This window comes from Leuciscus leuciscus (genome assembly GCF_965113295.1).
Source record: "Leuciscus leuciscus genome assembly, chromosome: 3".
NCBI lineage: Eukaryota > Metazoa > Chordata > Actinopteri > Cypriniformes > Leuciscidae > Leuciscus > Leuciscus leuciscus.
The window spans coordinates 36,098,073-36,120,384 of record NC_138727.1 but is presented as its reverse complement, the minus strand read 5'-3'; the positions used below and the strand labels follow the sequence as shown (position 1 = coordinate 36,120,384).

General features: G+C 35.8%; 1 protein-coding gene across 1 annotated transcript in view; it reads left to right on the top strand.

The window, feature by feature from the left end:
* The window catches only part of LOC309494152 (uncharacterized protein), a 336,845-nt gene that overhangs the window by 200,599 nt on the left and 113,934 nt on the right, over positions 1-22,312 (top strand). The window lies entirely within an intron of this gene.

Here is a 22,312-nt window from a genome sequence, read left to right as displayed (position 1 = left end):
TCTGAATCTGTATTTTTAACATTAATTATGGCTACAAGTCTTTTCAGTCTAGTATGGGAAAAAATATAATATTCGCCTTAAAGGTATTAGTAATAAGTATGAGAATATTAGACACTCTTTTACAGCATATGGTCAGATGTCGTCTCTGCAGGATGTGCTTTGCCAGAAGATATGCAATCAAATTAATCCAACATCTCTTCATAACTTCCTCTTGGGCCATGCTTGGAAAGATATATTGCAATAATTCTAATTCACACATATTCGCACATATACACACTCTCACATGCACAAAACTTTGATGCATTAACTGACAAATATGTACTGTATGTGTGTGTATAAATACATAAATAAATATAATCACTGTAAATTATATGGTAATTCATAGGTTTTACTGTACAAAAAGGTAACTTACAGTTAACCAATTAACAGGTTTCTACTGTAGTATTTTTACAGTATTTTTTCTGTAAAATTACAAAAAAAAATTTACAGTACAGAAACAAGATATATTTACTTAAGCAACACTTAGATTATTTTAGATTATATTTTGTACACTTTTCTTTTTCAGATTTTTGTACTTGTTTATACTTGTTTTAACTTGTTTATATTTACAAAAGTGACAAAATATGTCATTGCACAATGTCAAAATGCATACTTGTTAAAGATACCTTCTCTGAAAACAAATGTTAATATTAAATGCAGTGCTGCTTCTGAATATGCCACCTGAGCAACTGCCATTGAGATGAATGGAAAGGCTAACAGACTGCAATGGAAACCAGAAGACAAATTGGACAAGGAATCATGGCCAAGAACATCCTGCATCTTGGAAAAACCAAACATTAGAGACATGATGCACACACACACACACACACACACACACACACACACATACAAATAAAAGCAGTACAGATAGTACATAGATGCCATTGTTTATGGTTGCCAAAAACTAGTTAATGAATGCCTGAAGTATGATAAAAAAGGACTAGCTTAGCCAAAGGAAAGATTCAACCTTTGTGTTCAGTATGTCTGCAATGGTTTACATTCAGTTGTTTGTGCTATTTCAGAGTGTCTTGTTTTGAGTGCAGACGTCTGGAAGGAAGGTTTATATGCCCTCTAACAAGACAGTATAAGCTATCTGATACAGTGATTTTTCTTCATGTTGTTTTCCGTTAGATGGCAAAGGCATGTGGCCATATCCCTGTCTTAATGAAACATCCTTGTTTTAATGAGCAGCATTTTGTTTATTTGTCCTTCATTTGACTTTAAGTGTGGTAAACTAAATTCCTCTCACACTAATGCTTTATATCAGTGGTTCTCAACTGGTGGGTCACAATGCAAAAATGGGTCATAGGTCTTTTTTAACAGGGTTGCAGACAGCAGAGAAAAACAAGGCCAAATGCAAATGATAAAATGTAACTGCCTATATTATTGTGTTCGGATATACATTTTAATTGGCTTATCAACTTTTGTTGGCGATGTCAACGGACTTATGTCCATGCAAATGTCCTTGATATTTTTGTATTTCAATCATCACTTGATAGAATCGAACCGAATTAGGCAGATGATGACATGGACATGCTGCTTAACGGCTTTTTATCCTTTAAAACCATGAACACAATTACCAAAGGACTACATGAAATACAGTTTAAAGGGGTCCTATAATGCCCTTTTTTACATGATGTAAAATAAGTCTCTGATGTCCCCAGAGTGTGTTTGTGAAGTTTTAGCTCAAAATTACCCACAGATATTTTTTATAGCATGTTAAAATTGTCCCTTTTTGAGGGTGAGCAAAAACGGGCCGTTTTTGTGTGGGTCCCTTTAAGTGCAAATGAGTTGCTGCTTCCGGCACAGAGGGCGGAGCCTCACAAGCTCGTGTGTGTTAGCAGCTCCGATTAACTCACACATACATGCTCTGAAAATTTCAAAAACGTTTAACCTTTTATGTTCAAACCGGAGTCCGACAAAGAAGGAGAGACTCAAGAAGAAGTGACGTAGAATGCAACAGGATAGTTGATGAATGTATGTATAGCTGATGTGGAGTTAACTATCTTCTAGTCATTGATTAGCATGTCTGTCATAAACCTATAATTTGTTTGTGCACTGAATTATTGGCCAAAAGTATCTAAATTCAAGGGGCATTCAGAAACCACACTGATTTACATAATCTTATCTGGCTGAATAAAGGTAAAACAAAACAGTGCAAGGAATAAAAGATGTGGGAGAAATATATTCTAGCTGTGAATTTTATCAGGTTCTACGATTAGTTCCATCCTTTAGTTTGTACAAGTAAGGACATCGTCAATGCCAAAGTCAACACCGTTCATAAATTAGGTGATCAGAGATATGCAATTACATTTTCTGGAAGAAACAAAAGCCTGTTTGCAACACAAAAGATCTCTGTTTGAAGAAGACAAAAAAACAATTATGGATTAATTGCAGCGTAACTAATCCCATTTAGCTCCCGGGACTAGTGTACGGAGAGCATCGCAGCCGACTTTGGTGCGTTTCAATAGAGGTGAAACGATGCTTGTCTGCATGCGTGCCGTATCCCCCTGATGGGACTTTGAATTAAGTGGCATTTTAAATTTTGTCCTACATGCTCCCAGTAATCTTTCTAGGTTACGGTGCAGATACGGAACACAGGCCTTCTGAAATATCACGGCAGTGCAAACAAATATGTTCTTTGTGTATCTATTCATAATTAAATGTCCTGAACCCGCTGACATTTACAGTGTGACTGATGAACAATTTATCAGTGATACCTTCCTTTGATGTAATTGTTGTTCAGTTGCATTGTATCTGAGGTCATAGAAAAGAGAAATTTTGATTTTCTAAGAAGTTCAGTTGCCCTGAGGCTAATTTTGAAAGAATAGAAGATCGTTTTTTTTAAACATCCATCCATCCATCCATCCATCCACCCATCCATCCACCCATCCATCCATCCATCCATCCATCCATCCATCCATCCATCCATCCATCCATCCATCCATCCATCCCCTTGTTGTGCATGATTTTTCAGTGCATGTTATTATTATAATAATTTTTTCTTCCGTTTATGTAATCATGGCTGCGGTCAGAAACAGTTGTAGGGTCAGACCTCTGTGAATATTAAAGGGCATCATTTGATTAAAAATACTTTACGATGCACTTGATAATAAATGCTGCAGTCTTATATCTTTGTGGGATCATTTTTGGTAAGCAATTCATTAATTAATGCTGAAATTCAATTTAGAAAAGGCCAAATTGACCTTATTCTCAGCCTCACTCATGCCAACTTGTTTATAACCGCATGCATTTTAGAACGCTGTAGTAAGGGAAAAATAAACAAACAAACAAAAAACATTGAGAGGTAGTTTCTATAGGCTTTCTGTACTCCTTTGTTCTCTAATGACAGTTTTATGTCTTTGGCTCGCTGGTTGTTTAAAAGTGTGTTTAGAAGTTAGAAGGCTGTTAAAATGCAGTCTTGTATGTAAAGGGGAAAAAATCCTCTAATTTTCCAAAAAATGTAATGCTGGCTGGCTTGTGTGTTAAGAAAATAGTTTTACATGAACCACTTAATCCCCAGAAGCCCATTCATAGTGCCGCGCATATCCGGCATTAAGGATTATTTGGACGTGAACTCAACTCATAATATATATTACCCTTTAACATCATAGCGTACTTCTCAAATCCAATAAAATCCCAGTTGATGAAATCCAGTCCTGGCCTACAGTATTTCCCTCTGAATATTCTTTCACTTGGAAATACATGTTTAGTGTGTTGTGAATATCATTTCATAGTGTTTTTCTTTCTCAGATTTAGCTGATGGTCTTTTAAGCTTTTTGAAGTCACAAGATATCAATGAGAATGACTCAAATGACCATCAACTTCCACATTAAGCATTAACATATGCTGACGGATGAGCTGTCTCTTGGAGAGTCTCTTGGCAGACGAAAACATTAGGTTATTTCCCGTTTCCTACTAACTTTGCAGCACTTTTAGCCATGTGAATTTATTAAGCCCCTTCTTCACGGATTTCTTTGTATCCAAGCTACAAAGACATCCTTAGAAATTTTCACAAATAAAGACACTGTAACGCAATATAAAAACAGGCATTTTGAAAAAGTACCTCAGGTGATAACTGGATCTGCTAAATAAATTGTTTTTGGGAGGGAGAGCAAAACAGCCATCTCAATTTGTTGGAGCAGAATGCTGCTTTCACTGCATTGCCAGCAAAGAACATGTGCAATGAAGACAAATACAGATTTGTACTCATTTACTTGTATGTGCCATATGGTGCACCTAACACAGGTGAGAAGAAAGCCAGAAAAGCCAACCGTGGATGATGGATTGGCTGAGGTTACATAAAGCGAGAGAGCAAATAAACAAGGCGCAAACAAACAAGGTAAATGCAGAGGAATATATTTTATTTTTTCATGAAATACAGAGCCTTATCAGAGAAGAGGGTTTTGCGAACACCAAGGTCAAGGTTTCAGCTGAGGTACCTTTGAATTATCTTTCTTACACCCAGAGAGACCCACCAGAGTTCTTCTACCTGCAGGCTGAATTCCTTGGCTGGTCGAAAGGTCAGAGTCCAAGGTCATGGCCTCGCTTCTGTTTTCCTCGCCCATTTCAGTAAACTGAACTCCAAACGAATAGCGCATGCGTGGAGGGAGATTTTCCGAACATCCCTGCAATGATCTGATGGCAATAAGCCAATGAGCTAAAAATTGTGCCAATGACCAGTGGGCTTTGGTTTCCATGAGCGGAAATGTCATTGCAGAGTCTTTGGGGTTTATGAAGATGAGAACTGGTTTTAGTAAGAAATAAACAGAAAATAGATGTAGTATCACTTGTATAAGTCAATATAATGAGCATTTTTAAACCGTTTTTGTTTAAGTGAAAGAACAAAATCAATAACGCAAGTTAGCGAAATTTCACACTTCAACGCAAATTATATTTTAGTGCCACTTTTGCATGTCAGTAAATAAATAGCGATCATTTCTATTGAACTGAAGACATGAAGACATAAGACTGAATTAATGTAACACTGATTACATAATTGCATGTTAGTTTGTAGATATCCAATTTCGTTTGTGTGTGTTTGGAATAGCTACGAAACATTCCACCCTCTAGCAGATTACGGCATTAATAAAACATTAAGGAGATCTGCTGGTGTGCTGATGAGATGGTGTTATTAATGAGAATCATTACATAAAGCCATAGATGCCATACATTCCAATATCTTTCAAGCTTTCAGTTAATGAAAGACCACCCTAGTAAACGACATTGAAAGCTCCACTTGTACCAAACTGCTTATATTATCTATCAGTTGCATCTTGCTGTTAACATTTTAGTTCTTGTTTTATATGTGATATTAGAAGGTATCTGGAAAGAAAATGTCAATAGAGAAACTTGATCTTTTGAAGAAAAAAACATTTGTGTGAGGATCTCCATGCATGTTCTCTTGAGCTAGTCAAAGCTAAATTTTTATTTATTTTTTTAAAAGAAATTGTCAATTGTACATACTTTCAGTTTTTGTCTAATAAATAGCAATGTTAACATATTTTGAACATTTGCTATTATTATTATTATTTTTTCTTCTTTTAGAAGACTAAATAAAAAAACAAACTAAAAAAACAAACAAAAAAAAAACTAAAAAAACTTAGTTGTTCACTACTTTAAAGTAGTGAATACAAGTGTTAATTTAAATCCTGACCCAACTGTGACATTTTAATTTATTTTGTTTTGCTTTTGTTTGCTTGTTTTGTCTGCTTTTTGTTTTCCTTTTTTTCCGATTTGTTCATTTAAGTTCAAACAATCTGAATCCACTTGGCTCAAAAGTGAAAATATGCCTGATGATTCTAAATCAAATAACTTCTTGAAATTTTCGACTGAACATTCTAACTAAACTGACACAACTAAACAGCCGATTGTTTAAATATAACCGATCATCAGAGTCAATTGTATCCTGTCAATCAAAAGGGGGCAGAAACACGTGTAACACTTCAACTCATAGGCTACTGTGTGTGTGAATAAAAAGTCTCTGGTGTTGAATTTAGAGCTGTCAAAGTTAAGGCAACAATAACGCATTAACAGTTAAAAAAAATGGCGATGTTAAAGCAGGCATATTTTATGAATCACCTGTAGTTCAAGCCAGGGTTGCCAGGTCCGTGTTTTTTCCCTACACCAAACATTATATGTATCGTCCCTCCCATCCAATAATCGCAAAGATCTTTGTGCTTTGTTACTTCTGATAAGCAACAAAGTCTCAGCTTTCAAATTCTGTCCATTTTATCACACAATTCAAACAATAAATGACATTTTGACGCTCTTAAATGTGACGTGACAGAACGCTGTGGTGCCTCAGTTCAAGCGGCAGCACAAAGCGATAGTCTTTTCCACTTTAATACAAGTTAAAGCATGAAAGAACATGCATGAAAATTAAAAGTTATGTTGAAAGATACAGTACAACTTACTGAAATTAATCTCGTCATGTAATCACTCAATGTTTCAACTGTGAAAAGACTTCTGTAAAACATTGTGAACTGTCACGTATTGTTGCATTTATCTCATTAGTTAGCTTTAAAAAACAGTATAGAGGGGCTTATTTATTGTTAATTATATATATATATATATATATATATATATTAGCTCTGTTATTATTTTTAACCTTCAGTAATGGCCCAAATGAGACAGTTCCTTGTATAGCTTACAGCATTAGTTGGGAGAGGTGTAATTTTCCTTAAAGGGGATGTCTAATGCTATTTCGTGCATTCTGATTTATTTACACTGGTAAAGATTTGGAAAGAACCCAGCATTATGGGAACAGTGGATTCAGTTTGGCACGTAAGTGCATATCAATGTAAACAACACAAACAAATAGTGAATCAAAAGTTATCCAGGGATAATGCGATGATGTATTGTGCATGTTTAATTTGTTTAGCTGACCACCATAAGTGTCAATTTGTTTATTGTAAAACCACTCCAAACAACTCACACACAAACATTGTGGATCAAAGATGTATAGCTGGATCTGATTGTTAGCCATAGTTAATTTAAGACAATGAAGTTTTGGTTTCTGTTTTATTTATATCGATGTCACAGCTTGCAGACGATGGCTACGGAAAAGCCGCGCGTGCTCTTGACTCTTTTCCTCCAGGAGCTCGACTGTTTTCGGAAAGAAGCGGTACAGCTGTATCTGTCTATTATAAAATCTGATAAAACTAAAGACTAGATTAAACTAGAGTTTAAACTAAAGACTAAAGACAAGATTAACATGAGATTGGCAGAAACTGTGTGTGTTATGTCCCCTTTAAGAATTTCTTTTACTTTCAGTATCGGCAGAGGAATTTTGTATCGGTGCGTTATAGTTATATTAAAATTAATTTAAAGAATAAAGTTTCTAGATTTCTGGTATAAGATGGCCATGTTCTCTCCTCCTTCCTCAAATTCTGACCAGGTAAAGAAATCCTTATAATTATAATCATTATAACTAAGCTAAGCTCTCATGATTGTTTTATTTATTATGATTTGTTGTGTGCCTTGATCTGAGGCCAAAGTCTGATTCTCACCTTTACAAACACAGCGAATGCATGATGGAGGGTTAGAATGAGAACGGTTCCCAAACTATGAGCTGATAATGAGGCTGCAGGCACTTTATAGACTGATAGCTGATAAGAAAGAGATATCCAATTGCCAAGGGACATCATTTGACCGCTAAGGTTTGGAAACAGTCACAACAGGACACAAACCTTACAGTAATGAAGAGTTGGGTTTGATTGGCACGTATAAGCTACAGGGAATGCACAGAGCTATACACACCACAGAGGCCACATTTATACTTACTCTGCAGACAGATAGCTTGATCTAGGCTGTGTCCGGGATCCAAGTCTGTGGTATGTCTTACTTTTCTGCCTGCTGTTACATGGTCAGGTGTTCTGGCCTTTTAATGTGAACTTCTTTGGCCACTATGGGTGCATTAGACACGTGGCTGTTTGGTGATACTACTGCTGACCTGTAGAGGATTGCACATCTTGTTTTTTTTTTGTTTTTTACATTTATTTGTAACATTTTATTTAATTAAAAACATTAAAAATTAATTTAATTAAATTTTATAACTTAACTTAACTTAACTTTATTTTATTTTATTTTATTTTATTTTATTTTATTTTATTTTATTTTATTTTATTTTATTTTATTTTATTTTATTTTATTTTATTTTATTTTATTTTATTTTATTTTATTTTATTTTATTTTATTTTATTGTTTAGTACAAATGCAAATAAATTCTGACTGTGCATCCCTTGTTTTTGTTTCCACCTTGTCTATTGTTTTCTTATTGCCATTTTCTGTTCTCTTCATGGTCTAGTTCTTAAAAGCGAAAATTCCAAATATAAATGTTTCCACCTAGTGGACACAATAGTCAATCCTAGTCATCAATGCTTAAATCTTGATTGAAATTGAGTCTTAAATTGAAAATATGTTTTGTATGTGTGTTTTGACAAAAATATCTGTTAAATTTAGTAAATATTTTGTCATGTAATATTTATTCATTTTAGGCAGTTTTACTCTGACTAAATGACATTTAATATTCAAACATTTTATTTAGTAAAGCAGCTTAATTGGATTAATCCCCCAAAATTATTGACTATGATTGGATTTTTTAAAATAATCTCGATTTTTCGTCTTCAAATATATATGTAGTGCACTAATGCACTAATTATATATATATATATATATATATATATATATATATATATATATATATATATATATATATATATATATATATATATATATATATATATATATATATGTGTGTAATTAGTGCATTGGTAGTATCTTTATCATTTTTGTCTTTGTCTCTGACAACATCAAACATTACTACTAATTATTTATTTTATTTTATTTTATTTTATTTTATTTTATTTTATTTTATTTTATTTTATTTTATTTTATTTTATTTTATTTTATTTTATTTTATTTTATTTTATTTTATTTTATTTTATTTTATTTTATTATGGAGCTTGATTTACAGGAGGTGTCACTTACACTCAGTAGTGATGCAGTTTCTATTATACTTGCTTGCTATCAGTTGAAGCGGAGAAGGGTGATGTAGAGTAAAAAAGACGAGAATATCAAGACCGTCTGGCAACATGCCATGCAACATCAAATAAATTACACTCTAGTTTCCTTAAGTGAGCCAACAAAGTGGGCCCCCATGGAACAAAAGCCCTAGCGTAGAATGTGAAGTGGGCAGAAAACTGATATGATGCAGCTCCCACACCCGTCCTCACTTAGCGTTTGTGCTCGGTTTCGCTGTCTTCTGATGATGTGGCTCACAATTCCGTAACGGCAGCCAGGACACACAAAGTGCTAAAAACAGACATCCTTAAAAAGTGCCCCAGGCGCAAGTGTGCCAGATGTAGTCTGCATCTTTTATCAAAAAATTAGCATCACAAAACTGCTGCATAAGCTCATTTGCGAAAAGCACTGTCCGCTATTTCCTTTTTCTAATACTTTACTGCTGCCCTCTGCACATTAGCCCCATAAACAATGTTTCACCCACCAAACGTGGATGTACGTTACACAGGGATCGACTGAGGACAGAACAGGAGGTCTGCGGATGGATCTGCAGAGGGGAGGTTTAGTACCGCACCACAACAGCTGGGATGGAATGAGCCTCCCTCATAAACAAACCGTCCCAAAAGACTGGCTGTGTTTAATTATGCAGGAGACCGGCCGTGTACAAACTGAGTCGCCAGTCGCTACAAAGGGACAGTTAAATGAGCAGAGGTGAAGAGAGAGATATAGTAAAAACATTGAGAATGCAGACAGCGGCTATGCTCCAAAACCTAGTGAGCTGTCTGTGTAGGCAGCGTTTTAAAGGGCCATTCATACAAGTGGAGAATTGCAACGACAAAGCAAACCTATTTTCAGTGAATATTGGAGATACATGAGTGGCAGCAACTATTTGGCAATGCAACAAAGTTTGGTAGCATTCAGGTTTATGCAAATTAGTCTTATTAATAAATGCAAGAGCCTTATTAATGATAATTAGGCATAATTATTCATCTCTGCGCTAGCTACTATACTTTAAAGTGTTATGTCTCTATATTTTTTGCAGATCTTTAACAGTAGTTAATTATTGGAATTACGCCATGTCATAATTACGTTATGCGATGAGAATTCGTGATGTTCTATTCGGAGCTGTTCACGTCCTCGGACTCGGAATTATGCGTTTCTATGGCAACTCTGTGCCTGCCCCCTTAACTATTTTTAACTATTCCCATAGGGACTTTAAAGTAATCTTTGTGAGAGAGTTATGAGCCATGAACCAAGCCAATCAGCTATGAGGTGAATCACAACACTACAAACCTTTGATTTGAAGCAAAAAAGTTGTAAAAAAATTGGACAAAAAGACAAAGGTACAAAAACTACAATCCCATAAAGCACTGCGAACAGCATAATCACATTAAAAATGGAGAAATATAAAACTACTCATTTACAAATGTTGATTATATGTATAAAAACATATATTTTAAGTTTATTGCAAAATATGTATATATATACACAAACGTGATGTGAGTGGGTGGAGCTAAAGAGCTTTTTTGGAGCGTGTTGCTTTTTTCTGATTGGTGTAATTTTCTGTACAGCATCATGGGTAATGTATTTTTTCACCAGGAATTCCACTGTTAAATTAGCTGAAAATAACGCAGGATGGCGGCTTCAGCAGAAGCAAATACCATAAATGAACAACGTCGTAACTCACAGTCAGTCTGTTTTTATAGGTTTATAAGTTATCGTTAAAAAAAATCTATTTCCATATGGAGAAATTGCATGGACTTCTTACTTTTGGAGCCAGACTGTTGCACTCTTTTAATCTGCAGTGGTCAGGTGGTACAGCGTCCACATGGTACAAGTCGGAGCTCTCAGAAAAAGAGTTTACAATTACGGAATTACGAGTTCATAGGACATGAATGCTTTTTTCAAGTCAGAATCTCATGCAGTAATTCCAAAATGGCGTGAATGCACATACGTATACACTTTTTATAACAGAAAAAAAATATTGTTGACAATATTGTGAGTATGCTTATAATTTATTAAATATTGAAAAAAAATAATGATAAAAAGTGTAACTATTTTACACAATATTTGTGTATGTTATGTATTTTTAAGCATGTTAGAGAATCACATTGTTAGCAACATGCCAACGACTAGAGTGTTCCAAATCAGGTTCAGTTAGAATGCTAACTTAGAAGGCATCTGCATATGTACAGTAGACAGCAAGGCAGCTCACTACAGTTTGGAACAGAACAAGAGAAAAAAAAGTGAAAGATAAAACAGAAACCAGAGAAAGAAGATAGATGTTTGCTTGATGCCTTTTCCGTGCCTCCCAAAACAAAGCGCTAATGATGTCTCACACTATTGTTGACCTTCTCTCTTCTGTCACAAAGAAAATTTGATTCCGGTCTAATATTCTTAAATGTCACTGACTCCCTCTAACTCCCAGACTTTTTCACCTTCCCCAAAAGGGTGCAGCGCGACTGGAGTCACATTTTACTGCCGCCACCGACAACAACAACTCTGCCCCCGAATTCCCTTGCGGCGACGGTCAGAGGCCGTTTTGAACTTCTCTTTGGAGTCTCAGGCTTGACTGAAAGGGAATTAGATGTAATTTGATGGGCTGGTGGGCTGTGAATATTCCCGAGGCGAGGACAGCTGTCTTGCCTACAGAACAATTGTGATGGATGGCAGGAGTAACCACAGAGACATATGGAAATTCCAAAGCATGGAGAGACGTACTACAGTGGATGTAGTTGCTAGCCCACACACACACACACACACACACACACACACACACACACACACACACACACACGCGGCGCTATGCTCTGTTTGGTTTTCATTTAGCCCAAAGCAGTGGGAAGGGAGACGGGGTAAAGACTCTTTCCCCTGAAAATCTCGACATGGCCAAGTTATGACAGATTGTTATGAATGAAGACGAATCGGCTGGCTTTAGCCTGTGCGCGTGTGCAGATTTACTCCGAACAGACTGGAACATCTCACAATGACACAAATTACCTCAGACGCTTGTCCCGGTTCGTGTTTATCCAGGCTGTATCCTGGGAGGGGTTCTGACAGAGGCTGCAGGTACGGAGAGATAGACGGTTGGACAACTTCTTTGGAAGAGGGGGTGGTTTCTCCCTCGCTGTTCACCATATTTTCCCACCTTTCTGACTCAGCGGAAGTGCTGGAGGCTAGTCATTCACTAACATTGATCTGGAGACGGCCTCAGGGGAAACGGAGGCAGGGAGAGACTGAGGAAATGACAGATAGATGCAGACCCACCCTGAGAGGAGCAGCAGGGAAAAGATAAAGAAATGAATAATTGACAGTAGAGTGTGCAAGAGCATGTGTATACGTGTTTGTCGATGTTTAAGAGGACTTGAATAGAATGAAAATGAAAATTGTGTCATCATTTACTCAGCCTCATGCTGCTCCATAACTGTATTACATTCTTCTGCAGAAGACCTTTATATATATATATATATATATATATATATATATATATATATATATATATATACAATTGAAGTAAATTAGGTCCAATGTTGTTTTGGACCCCACTTACTTTCATTGAATGGACCGAATTGTTTTTGAAGATATATTCTTTTGTCTTCCACAGATACAATATTTATTTAGACATAACAAAAATGTTGTTGTGAGAATCCTTGTTTTTCATCTGAACAAAAATTTCACTGTTCCAAAGCTACTTCCTACAAAGGCTTCCTAACTGAAATGAAAACCCCAAGCTCATTGGAAACACATACCTGTGGCAACCATAGACTGTAATAAAATATGTTTGTAGTGTCCTTGACGTCACTCGTAGGTTTCTAAAGAGCATTATTGAAGCCCAAAGTGGACGGAGCCGGCCGTCGCCATCTTGGCAGAGCGTCACTCCCGGATAACCGAAAATGGTCAAAGAGGCGGGATTAGCTGAGGTGATGTGAAGGCTAACAGAAGGCTTACAAAAATTAAACTGGCAATACTTCAAATTAATTTTATTAAGTATACTTAATATACTTAAAGGTGTAGCGGAGGATCTTTCCAAATTTTAGATAAGACCCGCCCTCTCCACTTTTTGAAAAGTTTGATTGATTCACCAGAATGATTGACAATTAGGAGGACCAATAGTATAGGTTACCCACCAGGAAGTAAAACATCCTCCGCTATACCTTTAATAAGGAAAGTTCAAGCATATTTTTAAGTTGTAAGTATACTGATATCAATGTACTATTAGTAGTATACTAATACGACTAAATTGGTCCACTTTAGTGTATAAAAGTATACTTTTAAGTAATACTTGGTAGGTATACTGTAGGTATACTGATAGTTTACTAGTTAAATACTTGTAGCACATATTTTAGTTTATGAAAGTACAGTTTGAAGTATACTAATAGTTTAGTAGTTTTATACTGAAAGTATACTTGTAAGTTTTATTTAAGTGAACATAACATCATACTTATAGTTTACTATTTATATATTATTTTTGCACTTTAAACGTACACTATGTCATTTTTTTCGCCGCTAGGGGTCGCTAACCTCTTACAATAACAAAGGCCTAGTTTGATGACGCAACACTTGCTAAGAATTATGGATCTTGTCGTCAACGTCAAGCCGACCGATCTAATAATGTTTATGGATGAGTAAATACATAGATGTTTTTATCATGACTGTGATATGAAGCAGTTCGGGATTGCTAAGAGACAGCTATCAGCTCCACACGCGACGCGAGTCGCGCGGATATATAAAATATGGACATTTCATTCTACCGAACTACACGCAAGTGCAGAATTACAACTCACAGGTCAGTTTATTAGACAAATTAAACTTGTGAGGTAACGCAGCGCTGTTTCACTTGGTATAACATTACACTATCACACTAAACTGCATTTGAATGTGTTGAAATGTATGTGTTAGTTTGTCTGTATGAGACTAGCAGTAAGCTAGCTAGATCAACATTAGAATAACATACAGATCATATTCTAACATTTTATCATTGTTGAACTATATAACATTGATTAGTTTTATGTAAATGTACTCACCTGTTTAATAAAGTACATGTAGGAGCGGTCGAAGTCTCGGACGTGGAGCTCTCATTTATATAGTGTCTATGGGAGCTCTAGGCATCTCGAAAACACCGCGCTGATATTGATTCTCGTTTTAGTTCTCCTTTTTTATCCAAAGTCTGCTTGCCATGGTCCATAATGTTTGTACGAAACAACAACAGCGTGCAAATAGACATTACGAACTACACAGTTGTCCACGTCTGTCGCCTTGGTTACTATGGCAGTACGTGCGGAAACCAGGGAGAACGCGGATATGACGCCATTGACAGCGACAAAACGGAAATAAAGAAACGGTACGCGTCTTCGAATTAAATTACAAATTTCTCCTGGTTTGATAGTTGTTGGAAACAGTACGGATAATGTAAGTACACAACTAAAAAAAATATATATAACATAGATATAGTGATTTTTGCTATTTTTAAAGCAAAAAAGTTACATATTGTACCTTTAAGTATACTACTATGGCATTTTAGATCACTTTCACTAAACATTCATGGCCCCCAGATTATTTTGTTGTGTAAATATCTGAAGTTTCATAAAAAAATTTTTAAAAACAACAACAAAAGAATGTTTGACTACTAGTTAGATTAGAAATGGAATGGAATTTTTCAAGTATTCTGTAGTGCGAGGCTATTCTGAATACATGTAATATTCATTGCTGTATTATTTTAAGCTTTGTTTGTGATTTTCCGTTATCTGCAGCCACAGGATTTTTGCTTTTGTGATATTGCTTAAAAGAAGAATTCTTATCATATCTTCTTCTGCTTCTATTTTGTTCCTTTCAGACATGGTCTTTAAACAAGGCTAATCTTTAAATGGGTACATATAAGAGGGCAAATGTGTTAAGGGTATGTTCAAAACACTCATTAGATCCCAGAAACATTTGTTAAACATTTCTCTGTAATGCTCTACACAAATAAATTGGAAAACCCAGTCAAGAGCAAGTAAACCAATTTTACATTTGGCATATTAATTGAGATGCATGGCCACGGCGCACATAATCTGCTCATGGAACCATGCATGGTCCCTGTCTCCATCTCCATGTCTGCAATACGTCCATCCCACTATTTGTTTATTCCATGCTTCGCTAGGTAAATTTAATTGATTGATTTAATTTACGTCCCAAGTTTTTATTCATTTATTTAATTTCTTTCATAAACAACCGAAAGACGAAGAGAACAATCAAACCATTCAAAAATGATGATGGATCACGCAACATATTTAACTTTAAAATTTTGAATTCAATTAAATGGCACTGACAGTTTTGCCCTCTTTTTATGCCTACATTTTATTTGTCCTTCCACAGAGAAATCTGAGGTGATTATCATTTACATAAAAAATTATCAACATGATCTCATTTGTATTTGTAGGTTTTTATACCCAAAATGTGATGCTAAATCTCATAGTGTTTGGCATGTTAATAGATATGCTAATATTAATGTGTTTGGTATTGGTGGAATAGATCTGCTACACTGCTGGTGATGCTGTTGTTGTTGGTTACGGGACTTGCTACTGCCAATACATACATGACACACTGTTGTGAGCAAGCATACATGCTTCTGCTGTAAAAAAATGACATAAATGACATATAGCAGATCTATACAGGTGGAGCTGGGGAAGGTGGAGGGTTTCTGAAGTGCACTGCAAACGCTGGCCAAGTATTTGAAAGTTGAGCAGCAAGCTCATTGGCTGCTGATACAGCAGGAACCAATCAGCTGTGCACTATAGAGAATGATGTGATTGCAAGCAGATTGATGGGGTAGTTAAAATCAAAAAGTAAAATTATGTCATTATTTACTCACCCTCAAATTGTTCCAAACCTGTATGAGTTTCTTTCTTCTGCTGAACACAAAATAAGATATTTTGAAGAATATGGTTAATCAAACAGTTGGTGGACCCCAATGACTTCCATAGTATGGGGAAAATAAATACTATGGAAGTCAATGGGTACCTTCTACTCTAGTTTTCGACATTGTACAAAATATCTTCTTTTGTGTTCAGCAGAAGAAAGAAACTCATACAGCTTTGGAAAAACTTGAGGGTGAGTAGGTGATGACAACTTTTTTATTTTTGGGCAAACTTTCCCTTTAAAGACCTGTCAGCCTGCACCACCTAGAGTTTTATGACAGAACTTTGTATTTCTAGCATGCAATCATTTTCATCTTTTTGGATAGATGCTGAAATGTTTTTCTTTTCTTTCTTGACACACAAATGTTTATTAATTCTTTGAGGTACACATTGAACATTAATTAAATGTTTAATACCGCAACACACACACTCACACATTTGTAAATGAGTGATGCACACGTTGTGACTGATATTTTCAATTATATTTCATTTAATGAGGTTAAGATTTGATGCTATTTAAATTAATCCATATTAAGAGTGCAAATGACTTTCACTGCTTTTAATATTCCTATCTGAATTTTGTCTCCATGATTTATTCATGAATGAGAGTCCCACTTTTGAAAAGTGTCTCTAGCATCGATAACTATTTGTATATCTCTAAATTTCAATCACTGTCAATAGTTGTTATTGCACATTTCATTGTCTGTGTGAATGATTTACATATGAATACCTATGAATACAAATGAGACCCGTAGTGAAATGACAGATCAGGGCATGGTTTTCATGACCTGTCTGGACGCAGCAAGGGGAAAAAAATAACAGGAAGTAATTTATATTCCATCTTAGTATGTGCTATATGCTCTTAGCCTCCGGCTGCTTAAACAGGAAGTCAGAGAGCACAAGAGACAGAGACTGGTCTAAAAGAAGAAAAAAGCCATTTAAAATCCATCTTTTATTCACCGTTCAACCAAGCAGCAGTTTGCAGACATTTCCTCTACAATAAAACAATAGGGGTTCGACACATCATTCAAGGCGGTGCTCCAAACGCAGAGACTGTCTCAAATATGTGTGAAAGTTTTCCAATTATGCCATAGATATGGAAATCTTCTCTTGTACTCTTATTTCCTCCCATTAAACCTGGTGCTGAACACCAGAGCACCAAGCCACTTCTGAGGATTCATTCATCATGGTTTATGACATAAACTTGATTTGTTCATGCTCTGAGTGTTCTTGTGGTCTGTGAGATATTTCAAATGGCAACAGCAAACATGGAAAGCCAACTCGAACCAACAAACTCTGACCTGAAAAAAAAAAAAAGTTTTTACACTCACATGAAGTGGTTTTTCAGGCAATTCGAAAAATGAATATTTCGCAAAACTGCAATGGAAACAGTTTTTGCGCATTTACAGTCACCTGAAGTAGATGGTGCGGTATGTTTGGACAGAAAACGAGACATTCAACTCTTAAAAGACAAAGTATTATGGGAATACTGGATTCTTAACAAAGAAATGCCACAATTTATCAAGACCATGAAGCAGATATGAGGGAGAAACACCAATAAACACCTCATACGTGGCCGCTGCCAAGAATAAGGGGCTTTCCTTGCCAATAATGCTTGGATAATAAACCTACGTCAAAACAGTTGAAGGCTTTTCTCAGAGCTTGTTGCTGTTTTGTGGAAAATTCGGCATCTATGTGGCTTAAAGGCATTGGAAATTCATGAGATGCATTGACTTTGCTCAGGATATTGACAGACAAAATAAATGTGCTACACATGGTACAGATTGGGGTATGTGTGCATGTTTGTTTGTATTAAAGTAAAGTATTACTGGAATACTGGATTCTTAACAACAAAGAAATGCCACACTTTATCAAGACCTTGAAGCACATATGAGGGAGAAACACCCATAAACACCCCGTACGTGGCCACTGCCAAGTATAAGGGGCTTTCCTTGCCAGTAATGCTTGGATAATATACCTACGTATCCTTCGATTAAAAATAATGGGTAGTGCAGTGGCTGGGATATAGGGATATAGGGACATACATAAACCTATCAATATCCGTTGCCATGATTTTTGGAATGACTTATCGCGAGAGGAAAAAAAGGACGTTTTAGTCGCATGACATCTGTTAATGGAAACGCCGTCATTTCGCAATAGTTTTTTATTCGACATTAGAAAATATTGCAAAAGTTTTGCTCAAATCTGAAATGGAAACGTGTCTAATGTAACTTTGTAAAGAAAAACTACAAGTCTAATACACATGAGCATGACGTCACCATTTTTCACAAATTCATGTTTTTGCAGTTTACATGTAGATGATAATTGTTTTTTGTTTTGTTTTGCTCTTTGAAAGCTGTTTTCAGGCCCCCAAAATGCCATTGTCATGTAAATAAATGGCTAAAATGCATAAAAAGTTTGCTAAGAAAGCAGACAAAGGGATGATAGAGATAGAATACACATGTTGCTGTGTACTTCTCTTCAGATAACAAGCCTTTGGAAGTCCATGATACAAATGCACTGCGTATATACACATAGACATAACTCCCATCCTCCTTCACAATCCCTGATGGCTTTATTAACACTAATGTACACAGAACTAGAATTAGAACAGAAGAGGAAGTGCAGAATGAGTGCTCAAAAAAGATCTAACACAAGGGGGGTTGTCTTTAGTGCTTTTGCTATTTTTTAATGTTTCTATTAAATATACAGTGTCATTCAAATCTTTCATTTCTTTTCTTTTTTTCAATTTCACTGACCCGCAAAACAGCAAAAATGTATTCTGTGTGAACCGCCCTTAAGTGTGTTCAGGATGTGTTGGTGTCTTGGAAGGTTTCTTTACAATACTGAACCAAGTTGAAAAGTGAGGTATTGAGATCGCTTTGCTCCCGTAATAATGAGAGCCCCCATCAGTTTATATATGCCTAATTCAGAAAGTGCCTAGTTTTAGTTGATCTTTCATCGCTCAGATGACTTGGAGATCAGTTCTTAGTTGAAAAATAAATGCTGATAGCATAGCTCAGATAATTTGGAAGATTTTGGAATTGAAATCTGAATTTGATTTAGTTTGAGACATCACTGATATCCCTTTTAACACAGGAGATCTCTGCATTTATTCTTATTGCTGTCTAGGAGAGACAACTTAGTTATTAAAAAGATCTCAAATGTAATTTATTTTCTTCTCAGTTGGAACTTTAGAGCTATAAAGTTTCCTCAAGTGTTCTTTGTCAATGAAAATGACTTTACGGCATAAATGTGAGGCCACTTTGGTATTCATCTTCTTTGCTAAAAAGGAAAATGATGATATAATGTATCACATCAAAGAGCTTATGATTAAAAAAAGAAAAAGAAAGAATAAAGGAGTAGAATACAAAAAGAGAGAGACCGTACAAAACAGTTGAAGGCCTTTCTCAAAGCTTGTTGCTGTTCTGTGGAAAATTCGGCATATGTGGCTTAAAGGCATTGGAAATTCATGAGATGCATTGACTATGCTCAGGATATTGACAGACAAAATAAATGTGCTACACATGGTACTGATCGGGGAATGTATGCATGTTTGTTTGCGTTTGCTATCTTCAAAGTGCATAGAGTATCCAGGAGAAACTTGATGAGGCTTAAGTTCTGGCTAATAAGCTTTAATGGTTGTAATAAATTGCTGTAATTTAGGCTACTTTCTTTTCCATTTCCCTCCAAAACTTTAGAAATAGATTACTGTGAAGAGTCAGAGAGCTCAAGATCAGATGCTGTACTTTTGTCATGGCTAGTGTGGTACAAATTGGCATTTTCACACAGTTTTTGTGTGTGTGTGTTCTTCTTCTTTGTTTGTTCCTGGTTTCTGTTGCACTTTAATTATGCAATTGTATTTCTTTAATACATTTTTAACTTAACCCTCTACTGCATGGCGTTGCCATATGGCAACATACTCTTTGTGTTAATTTCCTTGTCACTGTCTCTTTAAGAAAACATTCTCGTGTTTTTTGCCTTAGTTTAGCCAATGATGTGCTTTGGTTAAGTCACATGATATGCAGTTTTTTTCTGTGGCGCGATTTTTGACAGACTGCTGTCTCTTGTCGGTAGTTGCTGAAAGCAAACTAAAATGTCAGTAACAAACAAGGACCAGCCTATATCACATACACACAAAAAAATAATAAAAATCAGAAACATCACCTCAGGTAAGTTGCGATGACATATTCACCACTAATTTTTTTTAAAATGAAATTAGTTTTTGGTAAATCGATCAAATGCCTCTGCTGCCAAGCGGCAACACTGTGCAATAGTGGAATTACATTATTGCAATAGTTTAGCTAGCTAAACTGAACAAACTAATAAATGCAACACTTTTGTTTTTGCCCCCATTTTTCCATGAGCTGAACTCAAAGTTCTAAGACATTTTCTATGTACACAAAAGGCCTATTTCTCTCAAATATTGTTCACAAATCTGTCTAAATCTGTGTTAGTGAGCACTTCTCCTTTGCCGAGATTATCCATCCACCTCACAGGTGTGGCATATCAAGATGCTGATTAGTAACCAACCTGCGCATACCTGTCAACCCTCCCGTTCCCCCCGTGATTCTCCCTTATTTAGACAAATTTTCAGCTGTCTTCCCGTTTCAATATTTTCCCGTAATTAATAATAATAATAATAATAATAATAATAAACTTTAAAGCAGCTTTAAAAGTTGCATCTCAAAGCGCTTTACAAAGACGTACAGAAAAGATACATCAAGATAAAAAGAATAAAAAATAGAATAAATAAGAATAAAAAAAATCCTGTATATTAATACTCTTTGCTTAGTTCATTGTGCATGCAACAAATGATTATTTTGGATTAGCCTAAGCAACGTAACGTTAGACCTAGCTTTACTGCTCCACTACCAACAATTTTTCATCATGGCTATAATGTTCTCATCAACGACAACGCATATATTCAGGGCGAAGTATAGCTTGCAGTCTTTAAATACAACTTATATGAAAAGCATTAAGATATAGGGGTGTATAATCATTGTAAAACAAATCTTACCTTGACGTCGTCTTGCCGAGATACACCGGTCTCTCCAGGTTGGGTTGTAGACTCATGGCTTCAGAATGACTCCGGTTCAACGAATAACGTGATTGGCCAAATCAATTTAACAAGGTAACAACACAAGCTTTGATTGGATCTCACTCCGGCCAACGTTTGAGATCAGCTAGCGAAATTAAATACATTTTTTAGTGATGGTGAAATGAAGCACTGGGGCTTTCCCCCTCGACTGTATCGCAAAATGGTTCATTACTCGAAGCTTTTCAACACGTTGCACACTAACAACATCTTGTGGTCAAAAGGTGGAAAAGCTGCCTTTCTGCCCAAGAAGACCTTTTTTTTTCTCTCGTGTTTTTTACATTTAATAAATCACTTTGTGCTCTGTAAACCACAAATTTATCCTCATAGTTCATGTGTTAGTGTTGATGTAGTTCTTATACAATGTATGAACAAACAACTGTAGGCTATGAATTAATTTATGAAAAAAAAGAATAATAAATGGGACTAATCACTTGTACTGAAACAATTGTTATGAATCTACGTTGATCTACAAATGCAGCCTTATTCACATAAACTTTAGCCTCAGTCCTAATCCTACGAGTTCATAGGCAAGGCTCATGTAGGCATATATAATCAAAATAAAAGAAAATTGTTGTGGAATGGTGAAGTGCTTGTGAACTGGGGAGCTGACATTTTATTTTGTGTAAGTTTTTTTATTAAGGAACATGACTTGTTCAACAGTGTGAGCCGTGAGGGCTAAGTCTATTTCTTTTTTCATTTTCTACTACCGAAGGGCATAACACTCGAAACCTGCTCAAGGGGTTCACGCTATTTTTGAATCTGAATACTGTGTGTGAGGAAACGAAGCTTCGGACATCACAGATCACGTGGTTATGGCAAAACGAATCAAGCTCCGATACACTGCTTCAGTGTGTGATGTTTTGTTTTTTTGATACAAGCTTCGAAGCCTCGGTGCCGAACGTCACATCAATACTATTTTTATACTTTAATGTGTGCAACAATTGGTCGTTGGAAACGGTCTGTAATCTTTTTGTGAATTACAGCCAAAAAATAAATAAAAATAGCCAGACAGCGGGTAACTATCAACTACGAACTCTGCCCCACCGTCTAGTGCTTTTCTAGCCCTTTTAGATCAACAAACCTTTATATCAAAAGGCTTTTAAGACCCGTTTCCAAGACAAAAACGTTTCAGGTGTGCCCAAATTTTCTAGCAATGTAATTCTTGATTTCAGTGATTTACTAGCACCAGTGAGCGCCTGCATTGCTTTTATATTAGCTAGACATTAAATTTGGAACCTGCTTTCAACCCTGT